The sequence below is a fragment of the Elephas maximus genome, chromosome 15, assembly GCF_024166365.1.
Source record: "Elephas maximus indicus isolate mEleMax1 chromosome 15, mEleMax1 primary haplotype, whole genome shotgun sequence".
Classification (NCBI taxonomy): domain Eukaryota; kingdom Metazoa; phylum Chordata; class Mammalia; order Proboscidea; family Elephantidae; genus Elephas; species Elephas maximus.
The window spans coordinates 1,782,482-1,798,838 of NC_064833.1; the positions used below are offsets into that span (position 1 = coordinate 1,782,482).

General features: G+C 52.2%; 1 long non-coding RNA gene across 1 annotated transcript; it reads left to right on the forward strand.

The window, feature by feature from the left end:
* Positions 1 to 619: 619 nt before the first annotated feature.
* On the forward strand, positions 620 to 4,241 carry LOC126059032 (uncharacterized). Its single transcript, XR_007513349.1, has 3 exons — positions 620 to 879; positions 1,992 to 2,144; positions 2,829 to 4,241. It is a non-coding gene; the product is annotated as an uncharacterized LOC126059032 (long non-coding RNA).
* Positions 4,242 to 16,357: the final 12,116 nt, after the last annotated feature.

Here is a 16,357-nt window from a genome sequence, read left to right on the forward strand (position 1 = left end):
CCACTCTGTTACATGGGGCTGCCACAGTCGGAAGGGGCTTGACAGAGGGGGTGGGGTTGGGACCAGGGCAGGGAAGGAGACCTTTGTGGCAACGGAACCGTCCTACACCTCGATTGCAGTGGTGGTCACTTTAACACACACATGTGATCAAATGACATAGAACAAGGGACACATTTTATCAATGACAATTTCCGGGTTTGATCTTGTATGACAGTTATGTAAGATGTAACCTTGGCGGGAGCAATTGAGTGAAGGGTGCAGGAACTTCTTTGCAATTTCCTGTGAATCTCTAATTATTTCAAAATAAAATGGTAAAAATCAGAGCTATTTGTCTTTTCTATTTTTTCTTGCATCAGTTTTAGTCAGCTTTTAATTAATAATTTATCTCATCTAAAATTTGAAAAAATTGCTGGCTTAAAGTTATTAGCAAAACGCTCTTACTATGTGTTAGACTTCTGAGGATACTGATTATTTTATGGATACTTGTTATTTTTTTTTCTTTTTTTCCTGATTAGTCTCATCAAGACTTACACATTGTTATGGACTGAATTATTGTGCCTCACAAATATGTGTTTTAAATCCTAGCCTCTATGCCTGTGGTTATAATCTCATCTGTGAATGGGTAGTCTTTGTTATGTTAATGGACAGGATTAGTGTAGGGTCTGTCTTGAGTAAATAACCTTTTGTGATATAAAAGAGATTAAACAAGTAAACCAGTAAGCAGAGATGGGGGAAGACAGATGCCAAGCCACATGGAGATCTCCAAGGAACCAGGAAACAGAAGCTGAAGATACAAGGACCTTCTTCCAGAGACAACAGAGAGAGAAAGCCCTCGCCTAGAACCAGAACCTTGAATTCGGGCTTCTAGCCTCCTAAACTGTGAGAAAATTAATTTCTGTTTGTTAAAGCCATACACTTGTGATATTTCTGTTACAGCGGGACTAGATGACTCTAACACATATGTTATTAGTTTATCCAAAGAAATAACTATTTATCCTGTCTGTTTGCTTGCATGGTTTCTTTATCATTGATTTCTGCTCTTATTTTTACCCTTTCTTTTCTTCTACTTCTTTTTTTTTAAGTTTACTTTGCTGTTCTTTCTATAACATCTCGTGGTGCGTGTTTAGCTCATTAATCCTGAATCATTTTTCTTTTTTTTAACACATGAAAATAAGGCTATACAGCCCCTTTTAGGCATGATATTAATTGCATCCAATGTGTTTTGATGTTTCCAAACCAAAAAACCGAACCCAGTGCCGACGAGTCAATTCCGACTCATAGTGACCCTATAGGACAGAGTAGAACTGCCCCATAGAGCTTCCAAGGAGCACCTGGTGGATTCGAACTGTTGACCTTTTGCTTAGCAGCTGTAGCACTTAACCACTACACCACCAGGGTTTTGATGTATAGTTATATTAATATCATTTAGTTCAATGTATTTTCTGATTTCCATTATAATTTCTTCTGTGACCCATGGATTACTTACTTTTTATTTCCAAAAAAATAGGATTTTCTGTGACATTGTTAATGATTTCAAATATAACTGCACTGTGATTAGAGAAGCCACCTTATGATTTCAATTCTTTGAACTTTGTTGAAGTTTTTGTGTGGCCCATTCATGATGCGATCAAAGGAGCTCTGGTGGCACAGTGGTTAAGTGCTCACCTGCTAATCAAAAGGTTGGCAGTTCAAAACCACAGCTGCTCCACAGGAGAAAGACCTGGCAACCTGCTTCCTTAAAGATTTCACCCTTGGAAACCCTGTGAGGGCAGTCCTACTCGGTCACAGGATCACTATGACTGGGAATCAACTTGAAGGCAATGAGTTATTATGTCACCAATATTTGTAAGTATTTTGTGTATACTTGTGTTGCAAGGAAGAGTCTTATAGACTACACGATTTATGTCTTTCCACAATGTCTTTATTAAATGGTTTGTTTCAGGTCTTAAATTAATTTTATTAATTTATTAAGCACAAACATACATTAGCAGGTTCTTGGCTATCCCGGATGCCAGAGATCTCAGATCACCAAAGGGGGGAGAAATGGAAGAGACAGGTCAAGCTTATGGCAAGCGAGGACAGCAATTAGATGGTGCAGTTCAATGATGCCGTTTGATGGTTGGCAATGATCTCCAGTCTCAAAGGTTAGTGGTGGTCCCTGGATCACGCATTGTTCCGCGTGGGCTCAGAAGCGTGGTACTAGGAAGTTCTACAAGTGAGCCGGGGTGAGCTGCTGCAGCTCACTGCTTCCTAAGTTCTCAACATATGGCCGAATGGCTCTGGGAAGGCTCTGAGCACCATTGTCACCTTCTGTTGCTTCTTTTATATTCTTTGGAGCTCTTTGAGCTCACCTGGTTGATGTCGATAAAGTTCAGTGACGTTATGTGGGTTTCTTCTTGATGAAGTCTGTCAGTCTCTCTGGTTGTCCTGACACGACTACCTTCCTCAGTCAAGCCCAGGTCTTTTTATCTCTTGGGCCTGCTCCCCTCATAACCCAACTCCACGGGGTCTGCTGAGACTTCCTGCTCAAAACAAGCTTGTGGTTAGCAAGACAAAGAGAGGGGGGAAGGGGTGTTGATTGGGGTTTTCCATATGGCTGAGCAGCCTGTTTCCCCTCATTATAGACTGAACTGAAGATGACAGCCACACTTGTCCAGACATGTCCCAACATGTCTTTTAAGCCTGGTCTCCACAACTTGAAAAGCATGTGTGTTCTGCAGTTGTTGGGTTCCCTTTTCTATATATATCTGTTAGCTTCATTTTGGTAATCATGGCTCAGCTGTCTATTTCTTCTGCCCTCTCTCTGCTTGTTCTATCAATTTATTCAGAGCATGTGTGACAAGGCATCACTATGAGTGTGAATTGTGGTGTTTGTGAAGAACATTGAATATACCATGGGCTGCCAGAAGAATGAAAAAAACTGTCTTGGAAGAAGTGCAGAAAAAATGTTCCTTAGGATCAAGGATAGCGAGACTTTGTCTTGATTACTTTGGACATTTTGTCAGGAGGGACCAGTCTCTGGAGATGGACATCATGCTTGGTAAGGTAGAGGGTCAGTGAAAAAGAGGAAGACCTTCAGTGAGATGGATTGACACACTGGCTGCAACAGTGGACTCAAACGTACCTGCTATTGTGAGGATGGCGCAGGAACGGACAAAATTTTGTTCTTTTTTTTTTTTTATATATAAGGGTCTCTATGAGTTGGAGACTGTGTGGATCATAGCAAATTACAGATAACATTGGGAAGAATAGGGATTCCAGAACACTTAATTGTGCTCATGCAGAGCCTGGGCAAAGACCAAGAGGTAGTCCTTCAAACAGAACAAGGGGATACTGAGTGGTTTAAAATCAGGTCAGGGTTGTGTCCTTTTACCACACTTTTTGAATCTGTATGCTGAGCAAATAATCTGAGAAGCTGGACTATACGAAGAAGAATGGGGCATCAGTGTAACCGAGTGCCACTCGGGTTCTTGTCCCGTCTTGTTAGCCGATTGAAGTAAGATGGACACTGATTGCAAGGGAACCAGAAAGTGGTAAGTTTATTGTCTGCGCAGACGAGCGATGCGTGGCGTCTAGTGACCACAAGGTCACGTGCTCGCTGACTAAAGGGCTGGGGAGCTTTTTGTTTTTAATGGCATTGGGGGTTGGATTTGGAACCCAGAACTTTCTCCCCTTAGCCCTCCCATATTCAGGGGTCCGGAGGCGGGGAGGGGGGTGTCATCAGTTGAAGGACGTGATTTCTTCAATCTCTGCATGCTTCAAGGTGTAACTCAGGCTAGTTCAGTGGATGGAGCCGCTACCCCAAAAATACGTGTCAACTTGATTTGGCCATGCTTCCCAGTATTGGGTGATTGTCCTCCATTTTGTGATTGTAATTTTATGCTAAAGAGGATTAGGGTGGGATTGTAACACTACCCTTATCCGGTTCACATCCCTGATCCAATGTACAGGGAGTTTCCCTGGGGTGTGGTCTGCCCCACCTTTTATCTCTCAAGAGATAAAGAGGAAAGGGAAGCAAGCAGAGAGTTGGGGGCCTCATACCACCAAGAAAGCAGCACCAGGAACAGAGCGTGTCCTCTGAACATGGGGTCCTTGAGCCTGAGAAGCTCCTCGACCAGGGAAAGATTGAGGTCAAAGGCCTTCCTCCAGAGCTGGCAAACAGAGAAAGCCTTCCCCTGCAGCTGACACCCTGAATTTGGACTTGTAACCTACTAGACTGTGAGAGAATAAATGTCTTGTTAAAGCCATCCACTTGTGGTGTTTCTGTTACAGCAGCGCTAGACGACTAAGACAGCATCCTAAGTGGGAAGGCAGGCGCCAAGCCGTACCCACTTAGCAAGATTTAACTCATGGCAAAGAGCTAATTCTCTTAAAGGAAACTTGGTGCAGAGTGGTGGAGGAATGGTTGCTAGGAGGCCAATGGGAACCAGAACAAACGATGCAGCTCACGTGTGCGTTGTTGCACGCTCTGTGGAGGGTTGTGAAATCAATCGGTGGGACGCAGCCAGCTTTTTTTTTTTCAAATAAAATGGATAGAAACCCTCAGAGTTCTTCCCATGAAGGAAGGGTAAAAGCTGCTTTGTAAAACTCTTGCTTCAAAAACCCATAGCACACACCTGGCTCTGTGTGTGCTCAGGTTGCCTGTAAAGTACATGTCTTGTTGTGGGTCAGGGTAAAAGTCCTAAAAAGATAGGAAAACACTGCCCTCCACGTCTTGCCATCCACAGCTGTGTTCTGCTTTGACTCCTGTTATTTCATCTGACATCCCTCTCAGCCACCACCAGGACAAGAGCAGACTGCTGACACACACACGTAGGACAGCAGGGTCCCCGCAGACCTGCGCCTTGCCCAGAACTGCCCTCTATCCTTCTGGGCCATCCTTTCCTGGTCTGCACCTCAGGGATCCCCTCCCCAGTGCTCCAGTGGCCTGGGCCCACGGCCATGGGCAGTCTGTCCACCCTCACAGGAACCAGGGGCTGCTTAGGCCCAGGCCCTGCTGCGGGGAGGCGCTGCTTGCTGTGTTTTCTCCTCCCAGGCTCCCTCGTGTCCCAGGGCCGCCGGGCTCAATTTGAGGTTCCCAGGAAGAGGGAACCACTCCCCAGGCACTGGGCCCTTCTTCGTCCAGGGATGCTGTTTACAGGCTCTGTCTTCTCACCCCAGATAGCCTCCCCCCACCACCCCGTTCTCCCCAGGGCCACTGGGCGTGTGGTCAGCCTGGACGTCCTGGGGGGGCACAGGTCCCTCCACTGCCTTCTGATGTCTCCCTAAAAAAAAAGTGTGTGTGTGTGCAAATGTGTGAGTGTGACTGTGTAACCGTGTGCGAGCATGTGAGTGTGTAAGCATGTGCAAGCATGCGAGTGTGTAAGCATGTGCAAGTGTGCAGGCACATGCAAGTGTGTGAGTGTGCATGTGTACAAACATGATATGTATGAGTGAGCGTGTAGGTGTGTGCATGAGTGTGGAAGGACCAAGGTGGCACTGACTGGGAAGGACAGGGATAAGATGGGGCATGGGCAGGAGAGCCTAACTCCCAATAGGAAGAAGTCCTGGCTTCCTACTCAGGGCATTTCCCAGAGTGGGGAGCAAAAGGCCACCCGGTCCAGGGCCAGAGCGTGGACCTCACTTTTGCTCCGGCCCCTCCTGGAGCTTCCTGCTAGTGCCAATGTAGGACCCACCCAGATAGGGAGCAGCCAGAAGAGGGCTCAGCAGTGCACCCTTCCTCCAGGGTAGGGGAGGTGAGTGTGTCAGGAAGATGCAGGTGGTCCTGGCCACCTTTTCTCTTTTCTGACACTCATTCTTGGCAAAGATCTCACTCCCGAGCTCCAGGAAACCAAACCGCGAGTGGAACTCACGGTCAGTTTGTCCAAATCCTTCTCCCACCCCCCGGGGACACATCCCCTGCTTCCTCCCCCTCATCAAACCCCCTCCCCCACCTGTCCTGAGAATACCCTGAGCTGGGACAGAGGAAAGCAGGCCTGGGCTGGTGAGAAGGGCAGGGCGGGGCACAGGGACAAGAATAAGAGGCAAGGTGTGTTTAGAACCCAGACCTCACATCCTTCTCCTGTAGGGTGGAGGCTGAGGACCCAGAGCACAAATATATCAGGCCATGGCACACACAGTAAGACTTAGATCTCAGCAGAGGCCGACTTCCGTGAGAGGGGAGTGGTGGAGCAGGGATGGCAAGGGGCCCCAGGGAGAGGACCCTCGGGGGTGGGGCACCACAGGAGGCAGCCCTGGGGAAAAGGCTGGTCACACAGGCCAAGCCTAACTCTAGGGAGATGCCCTGGGGGGTGGGACATGAAGGTCCTGCTCTTTAGAGGCCACAGGAGGAGGCTCTGGGGATTTGCCCTCCCTCAGACCCAGGTGACCTGAAGGAGGTGAGAACTGAACCTTTTACTTTGGGCACGTTTTCGGCCATTCTTGGGGTGGGATGTAAGCAGAAGGGGATGCTGCGGCCGCCCCCAGCCCCACAGACCCCAGGAAAGAAGGGGACCCCAGGGTCTCTGTGATGCCTGTGCAGGCCAGGGTTCCCAGCCCGGGGTGAAGGGCCTGACCCTGGGCTCTCCCCAGGCCCAGAGCCTCAAACTGCGCTGCCCATCCTCCCTTGTGTCCGGACCCCAGACCATGAAGGTCGCCGGCCTTGTGCTGCTGATGGCGTTGTTGTGCACGGAGCTTAATGAGCTGGGGGAGGAGGGCACGATGGAGTGGGGGGTGATGATGGGGCAGGGCCAGGGTGGGGACACAACTAGGAGGAGATGACAGGATTGGGTGAGGTCCCTGTGTATAGTCGCTGTTTATGTTGGTGAAAGAAGGTATTTGCAGTGAAGAAGTCGTTGGTCTTGCAAAATTCTATCATTCGATCTCTAGCATTGTTTCTATCACCAAGGCTATATTTTCCAACTATTGGTCCTTCTTCTTTGTTTCCAACTTTTGCATTCCAATCGCCAGTAATTATCAATGCATCTTGCTTGCATGTTCGATCAATTTCAGGCTGCAGCAGCTGATAAAAATCTTCTATTTCTTCATCTTTGGCCCTAGTGGTTGGTGCATAAATTTGAATAATAGTCGTATTAAGTGGTCTCCCTTGTAGGCGTATGGATATTATCCTATCACTGACAGCGTTGTACTTCGGGATAGATCTTGAAACGTTCTTTTTGACGATGAATGCAACACCATTCCTCTTCAAGTTGTCATTTCCAGCATAGTAGATTATATGATTGTCCAATTCAAAATGGCCAATACCAGTCCATTTCAGCTCACTGAAGCCTAGGATATACATGTTTATGTGTTTCATTTCATTTTTGACGATTTCCAATTTTCCTAGATTCATAGTTCATACATTCCGGTTCCGATTATTAATGGATGTTTGTAGCTGTTTCTTCTCATTTTGAGTCGTGCCACATCAGCAAATGAAAGCCCCAAAAGCTTTACTCCATCCACATCATTAAGGTTGATGCTACTTTGAGGAGGCAGCTCTTCCCCAGTCATCTTTTGAGTGCCTTCCAACCTGGGGGGCTCATCTCCCAGCACTATATCAGACAGTGTTCTGCTGCTATTCATAAGGATTCCACTGGCTAATGCTTTTCAGAAGTGGACTGCCGGATCCTTCTTCCTAGTCTGTCTTAGTCTGGAAGCTCAGCTGAAACGTGTCCTCCATAGGTGACTCTGCTGGTATCTGAATACCGGTGGCATAGCTTCCAGCATCACAGCAACACACAAGCCCCCACAGTACGACAACCTGACAGACCAAGATGGATGTCAGAGAAGACTCTGAAACTTGCTCTTGAGCGTCGAGCAGCTAAAGCAAAAGGAAGAATTGATGAAGTAAAAAACTGAACAGAGGATTTCAAAGGGCAGCTCGAGAAGACAAGGTAAAGTACTATAACGACATGTGCAAAGAGATGGAGATGGAAAACCAAAAGGGAAGAACACTCTCGGCGTTTCTCAAGCTGAAAGAACTGAAGAAAAAATTCAAGCCTCAAGTTGCAATAGTGAAGGATTCCATGGGGAAAATATTAAACGACGCAGGAAGCACCAAAAAAGATGGAAGGAACACACAGAGTCATTATATCAAAAAGAATGTCGATATTCAACCATTTCAAGAGGTGGCATATGATCAGGAACCAATGGTACTGAAGGAAGAAGTCCAAGCTGCTCTGAAGGCATTGGCGAAAAACAAGGCTCCAAGAATTGATGGAATATCAATTGAGATGTTTCAACAAACAGATGCAGCGCTGGAGGTGCTCACTCATCTATACCAAGAAATACGGAAGACAGCTTCCTGGCCAACTGAGTGGAAGAGATCCATATTTATGCCTATTCCCAAGAAAGGTGATCCAAGCAAATGTGGAAATTATAGAACAATATCATCAATATCACATGCAACCAAAATTTTGCTGAAGATCATTCAAAAATGGCTGCAGCATTATACCAACAGGGAACTGCCAGAAATTCAGGCCAGTTTCAGAAGAGGACGTGGAACCAGGGATATCATTGCTGATGTCAGATGGATCCTGGCTGAAAGCAGAGAATACCAGAAGGATGTTTACCTGTGTTTTATTGACTATGCAAAGGCATTCGACTGTGTGGATCATAACAAACAATGGATAACACTGGGAAGAATGGGAATTCCAGAGCACTTAATTGTGCTCGTGAGGAACCTGTACGTAAATCAAGAGGCAGTTGTTCGGACGGAACAAAGGGGTGCTGATTGGTTTAAAGTCAGGAAAGGTGTGCCATCAGGGTTGTATTCTTCCACCATAGCTATTTAATCTGTATGCTGAACAAATAATACAAGAAGCTGGACTATGTGAAGAAGAATGGGGCATGAGGATTGGAGGAAGACTCATTAACAACCTGTGTTATGCAGATGACACAACCTTGCTTGCTGAAAGTGAAGAGGACTTGAAGCACTTACTAACGAAAATCAAAGACCACAGACTTCAGTATGGATTACACCTCAACATAAAGAAAACAAAAATCCTCACGACTGGACCAATGAGCAGTATCATGATAAACGGAGAAAAGATTGAAGTTGTCAAGGATTTCATTTTACTTGGATCCACAATCAACAGCCATGGAAGCAGCAGTCAAGAAATCAAAAGACGCATTGCGTTGGGCACATGTGCTGCAAAGGACCTCTTCAAAGTGTTGAAGAGCAAAGATGTCACGTTGAAGACTAAGGAGCGCCTGACCCAAGCCATGGTATTTTCAATCGCATCATATGCATGTGAAAGCTGGACAATCAATAAGGAAGACCGAAGAAGAGTTGATGCCTTTGAATTGTGGTGTTGGCGAAGAATATTGAATATACCATGGACTGCCGAAAGAACGAACAAATCTGTCTTGGAAGAAGTGCGGCCAAAATGCTCCTCAGAGGCAAGGATGGCGAGACTGCGTCTTACATACTTTGGACATGTTGTCAGGAGGGATCAGTCCCTGGAGGAGGACATCATGCTTGGCAGAGTACAAGGTCAGCAGAAAAGAGGAAGATCCTCAATGAGGTGGATTGACACAGTGGCTGCAACAATGAGCTCAAACTTAACAACGATTGTAAGGATGGCACAGGACCGGGCAGTGTTTCGTTCTGTTGTGCGTAGGGTCGCTATGAGTCGGAACCAACCTGATGGCACCTAACAACAACACAACAACAACTGCCTCGAGGAGCCCCTGGCCCGGCGAAAGCCCTGGAGGCAGGGCTCAGCAACCCTGGTGTGACCCGCCCCCCCCCCGCCCCCGCCAGTGTCTGTTCTTTTCTGGCTGCCTCAGTGTCCGCACTGGCTTCCAGGCTAGCTGGGGAGTGGTCCTAAGGCAGAGAGGTAGGGTCCTCTTTATGGAGGGAGCAGGGAGCTGAGGGCCAAAGGCGTGGTCCCGGGGGGGCCAGGGGGCTCAGGGGGGCCTCCACCCTTCACAGGAAAGAGGCCACCTACGTTGGCAAGAGCTGTGAATATCTTTGTCGCTAGTTTTTGGAGTTTGCCAAAGAGGCTGCTCTGGGTCCACTTACCCTGTAGGAGAGGAGAATGGAACCCTCGAGTTGAAGGTGGAACATATGTGGATCTCAGCCGCTGTAACCCAATCTCTGTAACATGGTGGCCCAGGCAGGGCCCAGCCTCTGGTCGCTGGCCGTGGTTGTGGGGGCTTTTGCTCAGCTTGGGTCCTGGAGTGACCTCTGCACCTGCTGTGTCCCTGGCCCTTGGCCACCTGGGCCTTCCTGAGACAGGTGAGGGCAGGGGTCGGTGGTCCCAGCCCTCCTGGGGCCTCTTAGCCAGATGTAAGTGCGCACAGGACCGCGGAGGCGTGCCTGCCCTCAGGGTTTCGGGTCACAGCTGCCTCTGGCCCTCCTCCGCGTGCAGCCCACTTATGCCACTGCCCTGCCACCCCATATTAAACGCTTTCCCCAAGGACTTGCTGCCATCTTTTATTCGAATTCCTTCAGGGGCTGAGAGGCGGCATAGCTCTCCCAGAAGACTCCGTGCGGGAGGTCAGTCTCCACAGAGGCGGCCACAGGCTCAGGGGTCCCAGCAGACGCCCAGTGGGGCCAGGGGGAGGGGCCTCACGGCAGTCCCCACAGTCGCCTCATTTCCAGTCTCCCCGTATCTCTAAGCGCGGCTATGAAGGCACACAGATCCCCCCTGAATCCTGAAACATGTCACTGCCCCTTTGGGTGTCCCGCCCCATCCTGAATGCTGAAAATTTAGTCCTTTCTCTGTGGTCACACTCCCCGGGTTACCAGGGGCTCCACTGACCGTCAGACACGGTTGCTGATGTGAGGGACGCCTCGTTGTGTGCCACCAGAAAGGGGAGATAGGGTGGCCAACTGATCTTCAAGCCGCGATGTGGGGGTTGGGGGCAGCGGCAAGGCGGAGAGACCTTCTGATGTCGTGTATCTCCTGAGACTGCTCAGGACGCTGTGGTCGGTGTGTGGCCAACCATCTTCATCAGTGGCTGCAGACACGGCCTGAGTGCCCAGAGTGCCCAGAGTGTAAAGCTGGCAACAGCAGAGAAAACGTGGTCCGGATTTAGGGGCGAGGGAGCCAGGAGCCCCAAGGGCCCAGGCTGGAACCTCCACTGGGATGCCGGATGCTTCCCTTCTCGTCGTTTTTGATGCTGCTTTTCCCCTTGGTGTTCTCGGCCCATCTTCAGCATCCCAGGCCTTTCCAGAGCCGCAGGCTTGCCCTCCAGCCAGCAGGAATCCCTCTCCCTGTGTCTCACCCTGTTCTTGTTCTGGCTGTTCAGTATCTCAGCTGTGTCTCCTTCCTGCCTCCCCCCAGCCAGAGAAGAGTCAGTACTGGGGCTCCCACCAGGCGCTCCTTACTCTGGGATGCCCCCCCCCCTTCTGTTAGCTAAGGCCCCACTGGCCACTCTCAGGGCAGCCGTGACATCTGGACACAAGGCAGGAGAGCCTCCTGCTGGGGCTGCTGGTTGGGTGGCCTAACTTGGCCCTGAGGACTGAGGCAATGTCTGCTTCTCTCTCCCAGCCTTTTCTCCCCAGACTTCTGGATTTGCTGTTGAAACGGGCCAAGGCCCTGGCTCTGCCACGTCCCCTTGTGGGCTTAATTTAATTTCTGTATCCCCAGCATCTAACAGAGTAAGCAAATCTCTTTTATAAGGATCAGCACAAAGCTGGTTCCCACGAGGAGGAGGTTAAAGATGTCCCAAGTGTCCAACACTTCCAAGCTGCTGTCCCCCTCCATCATCTCTGACAGCAGCTGCCGCCCTCCCCTCAGTACTTCTGCCTGCCTTTGAGTTCCCTAATTCGATGCCACGTCTCACAAAACTCCACCATACACAGGTTCTGACCCCAAGTGCTTCCTCCCACTCACAATTGCCTTTATTCAATTAAAGAAGGTGAATGTAAAAAAAAAAAAAAAAAAGTACACTGTAGACTCAATGAGCTGAGGGGTCCCTGCAGCCCTTCCCCTAGCGGCACTGTGCTCAGGGCCTGGTTTCCCCACGTCCCCTCCGTGGCTTCAGCTTTTACTGGGTGACTGATTTTCCATTTGCACTGGGACATTACTGACAGTGGGCACTGAGTGGGTGTGCAGGGACAGCAGGACACTGCGGTCAGGGACACTTTGGTCAGAGACACCATGGATGGGGACACTGCGGTCAGAGAGACCGTGGTCAGGGAGACTGTGGTCAGGGACACCCGTGGTCAGGGACACCCGTGGTCAGGGACACCCGTGGTCAGGGACACCATGGTCAGGGACATGGTGGTCAGAGACACTGTGGTCAGGGACACTGTGGTCACAGACACTGTGGTCAGGGACACCATGGACAGGGACATAGTGGTCAGGGACACCATGGTCAGGGACACTGTGGACAGGGACGCCATGGACAGGAACATAGTGGTCAGGGACACGATGGACAGGGACAGCCCTCCAGCTCAGAGCTGGCTCTAACACCCATCTGTACCACAGTCTTTCCACCCAACATGCTCCTGGACTCAGTGCCCAGCCCCACTAGGCCTTCAGCAGGACTTCCAGGATCCCCTACCTGCACTCCTGCCCCCACTCTGCTCTCCTCCAGGGGCTGGGGCAGGAGGGACTTCCCCTTGGAGAGCTAGGGCTCCGTAGGTCTCAAATCAGCCTGTGGAGATGGGACAGCAAATGGCTATCGACCCTCAAAAGGGATCCCACCTGTGGGCAGGTACAGGGAAAGGGGGGAGAAGTCAAGAGACAGAGTGCCAGTGGTATACCTGGGCGCAGAGCCTGGGGACCTGCCGAACTGATCAGGGTTATACCAATGGATGAGGGCCCTCTCCCCAACCCTGCAGATTCAGGACCAAGGGACAGCACCTGTGGGAGGGATCTCCATGCTCACATGACCCGGGCAGGACTGGGCCTGAGTTCTGCCAGGGGAGTGGTGAGCTCTCTGAAGCTGGGACCAGGCCATCCCTCCTTGCCCCTTCCCACCCCACTCCCTGCCTGCATTCCCCACCCTTACACCTTCCCCTCCTCTTCCCCCCTTCACGTCTCCCTCCACTCCTCCCCCACACTCCGCCAGCTCTGGGGTCAGCCCTGTGGGGGGCCACCTCCCAGGGTCTGGACCCTACTTGGTTTTTTGCCACCAGTGGATCCTCCAAGTCTCTGTCCTCTCCGGACCAGCCCCACCTCCTTTCCCACCATTGCTCTGCTGCAGCCCTTGCGCCCCCTGGCGGCCGAGAAGAAGGAGGACAAGCAGGTCCCTCCACAGAGGAAGGAGACCTGGTGGGCAGGTGAGCCTGCTGCACAGGCAGGGAGGGGAAGCGACGCAGAGTGGACAGGACAGAGAAAAGGCCGGCCAGCTTGGCGGAGCCCCGTGTTCCACCCGCAGCCTCCGTGTCCCACCCACACCCAGTACCAGCTGTCCTCCTGCCTGGTGGGATCCTAAGCCCTGGGTTGGGGGGCCAGGAGGCCCTGTGGCCTGCTGGGCAGTGCCCCGGATGCCCCTAGGCCAGGCTGGTGACACAGCCCCCTCCCAGCATGAGGCATTGGGGAGGTGATGGAGAGTTGGACCACAGACTCAGAAGCCCCAGTGCTGTAGAGCTGCCTCAAAATGTGAGTCCTGGGGAACAGGCAGCCAGCAGCACCTCATGCAGGCAGCGGTGGGTGGGGGTGGGGTGGTTCCTGCCCAGTGGGTTTCAGGAGGACCTGGGCTCTGGGACAGTGTCAGACAGCAAGGGGAGGATGGAGACCCCAGATGGCTGGTCATGTGGATGGGCCCCGGCATGCCCCCATCTATTTGGGGCCTGAAACTTTCCCCAAGTCACCCAGGAGGAGAAATGGGCAGGGTGTGCTGCAGTGGGTAGGGGACAGTCAGAAAGGCAGGGTGTCCTATCAGTGTCGGCCCCCCCCCAGACTCCTCCTTACCCTCCAGCCACCTCCCCACACACACACAGCCTGTGGGAGACCCAGGACCCCGTGTGGCCTCCCACTGGGGCCTCTGTGTCCCAAGCAGCTCAGTCACCCCTACTGCCTCCCCAAGTGGAAGAGCGACACTCTAAGCAGCTAGGCCCCCCCGTCCAGTTCCTCGGGATCACTGCACTGGCCAGCAAGGCGTGGGGAGCCCCGTCCTCCCTGGTGGCCACTCTGAGCCTCAGTCTCCTCAACCAGGCTGATCTGGGGTCAGGCAGAGGACAGCTCAGCCGGCATGGCCACACTGAGGTCTAAGGCAGGAGGCTGCCCGGGGGGGCGGGGGGGTGGAATCTCGGGGTTCCTGTCGGCAGGGCATACAGTCCAGGCCCCACCTCTGGCTCCCCCAGGCCCCACCCTCTCGACTGGCCTCTCCAGACCAGGCTTCCTCCTGTGGGGGTTGGGGGGAGGACAGGCACCCCCCTCCCACACGCTCAGTGTCCTGATCTGGAGGAGGGGGGAGGGGAGACAGGCTCTAGGAGACCCTGGGGCTCCCTCTCCCGCCTCCCAGTGCCTTGGGCCAGGCCGTTGCTCTCTGGGGCTCAGTTTCCCCTGCGTGGGGCAGTGCAGGGCGCAGGAGGTCCAGGAGGGGGCGCACTTGCATAGCCAAAATCAGGACGGGTTTCTGGAATGATTTTTTTTTTTTTTTTTTCTCAAACCAGGTCCGGCCAGGGAGGGGGCGGAAGACCTGCAAGAGGCCCGCCAGCCACCCTGCCCCCCAATCCGGCCATCCCCTCCGGGTGGCCGCTCCCGGGCTTCAGGAAATCGAAACTCTCCGCCCTCGGCTCTTCCCTCCTCCCCGCCCCCCAGGCCCGTCCCAGGCTCCCTCTGCTCATAGTGCTGTGTGCCCTCCTAGCCTCCCCTCCTCCCGGGGCGGGGCAGCAGGAAGCGGGCAGGACCACCAGCCGTCCCCGGGAGGTCGGGCTCTTCTGGCCCCAGCCCTAAAAGGACTTTGACCCCCAACCCAGAGCAGAGGAAATGCGGCCCCAGGCGCACTGTCCTGCCCCGACCGGCTCCTAAACTCAGTTTCCAATTTTGGGAACGGGAAGTGACCATCCAGACTTCCCTCAATGTCCTCTGAGAAGAGTGTGAGGAATTAAGATCACCTGGTGGCACAGTGGTTAAGAGCTCAACTGCTAACCAAAAGGTCCGTAGCTGGAACCCACCAGGTGCTCCTTGGAAACTCTGTGGGACAGTTCTACTCTGCCCTATAGGGTCATTATGAGTTGGAATTGACTCGACCGTAAGGAGTTTTTCCGGAGGGTAGTGGATGCCCAGAGGAGCATATTCCTGCCAGCTGCCTCACCAGGAGGCGCCCCATGTTCTCAGGGTCAAGTTCAGTTTCCGCCCATGACCTGATTCCACTTGTGCAGCTTCCTCTCCCTATCCTGACCCTGCCCACAATTCACAAAATCCGTTTCTTCTTCAAAAGTCACTTGCAAGGTGAAAGGCACTATAAATTCATTCTACTTGGGGACTCAGGACCCCCAGCTGTGATGAAAGAGCTGTCAGGGTCCTTGGTGCGATGGCCTTCTTTCCATCCTCTTTTTTCATCTCTTGCTTTTCATGCTGGTCTGACCCACTCAAGTTAATCAAAATGTTTTCACTCCCACTGAGCCTTAGCCTCAGTCCCCAAGGGCGGCTCTGATACGCTTCTTGGTCTTTCCCAGGGGCTTGCTCTGTCCGGGTCCTTACCCTCCTACGTGGAGTAGGTGTCTTCTCAGGCCCCACCACCTCCAGCTCCCCAGTGTGTGCCTGTCTGGGATGTATTCCTACCCCAGGGCTCCAGGACCGGTGAGTCTGGCCAGCTTCTGCACCCTCAGTGCCCCAGCCACGCGTGCCGGCCAAACCACCTGCAGGCCCCTTTGGGCCAACAGCCAGGACACCACATTCCACGTGTTTCCGAGTGCCGGCCTGTGTGACACCCCTCATGTTCCACCTGACCCCTCTTTGGTTTCAAGGCTCTCAGAGATGGTACTATTAGCCTGAGGGTGACCACTGTCACACGCCACCGGGACAAACACGCCCAGCACAGCTCTGGCTGGCCTGAGACAGCAAGGTTGAACGAAGCGGACAAAGTGTGAGCTCAGACCCTGCGCGCTCCGCCCAACCGGGAGCCCAGGCTGACTTGAGAACTGAAGTGACCACAGCACGCCTGGCGCCCTGGGAGAGCTGCTTCATCCATTCCACTGTTTGCTGCTTCTTGCTTCTCATCCAGTGCCGCCCAAATCCAAGCCCTCCTTGGCCTCGAGAACAAACACAGCAACCTGAAGGCCACTCCCTGTTGTTCCCACAATAAGGTTTGCATCGGGGAGTTGCCTTCCTCAACCCGACAGCGGCTGCAGTCCTCGACCTTCTCCAGGCCCCCACCTTCTCTCCCATCCAGCCTGTTCCGCCCTCTGCCAGGACCCAGCAAAGCATTTTTCCCACACAGACAAGCCTTCCTGGATCGTCCCCGCCTGCAG